The sequence below is a fragment of the Corvus brachyrhynchos genome, unplaced genomic scaffold (genome assembly GCF_000691975.1).
Source record: "Corvus brachyrhynchos isolate BGI_N302 unplaced genomic scaffold, ASM69197v1 scaffold142, whole genome shotgun sequence".
Lineage (NCBI taxonomy): Eukaryota > Metazoa > Chordata > Aves > Passeriformes > Corvidae > Corvus > Corvus brachyrhynchos.
The window spans coordinates 10284677-10285339 of NW_008237226.1; positions in this window are offsets into that span (position 1 = coordinate 10284677).

Below are 663 nucleotides of genomic sequence, written 5' to 3' on the forward strand. Positions count from 1 at the left end.
GGTCGAGCCCGCAGCTGCGGTCGCGCTCCGGCGGCGGGGCAGGACCGTCCCCATGGGGCGCAGGTGCGTCGGCAAGGGAGGAGAAAAGGGTGCTCTTCCCGACTCTCCTCTCAGCCGTGACCGCGAGCAACCTGTGTTTACACAGGGCGATTCCCGGGCTCTCAGGTTTAGCGCTGAGAGAAAATTTATTGCGGTTATTCCAGGGGAGAGAAGAGCTCTGATGCTTGCTGCAGTGGCGGCGAAAGGGACCGGAGGGAGAGAACGGGCGGGGGAGCGACGGCGGGTCAGAGCGGCACCGGGGCTTTCTCGGACGGTTTTACTAGTCAGCAATCTGGCAGTAACTTTCCCATGCAGCTCCTTTCCTTTGAAACAAGTGTTTAGCCTAAAATGTCAGTGTAGTAACTCAGAGATTCATCACCTAATGAGCCGCGTCCTCGGTCACTGAGACCCGCCGTTTCTCCCAGTCGCTCGGCGAGCGACAACCTTGCCCTCAGTGATTCCCGTTCTGTCCCCAGGTGTCCTGCTGTCCTTGTCCTCGGTGGAGCCCGGTGCCTTTGCGCTTCTCCCCCACTAACCCCCTATTTTGGGCGGTCGCGTGTTATTTTGGGTTTCTCTGCTGGGGCGACTTGCGGCTGTGACGGGGTCAGCGCAGCGGAGACTGGA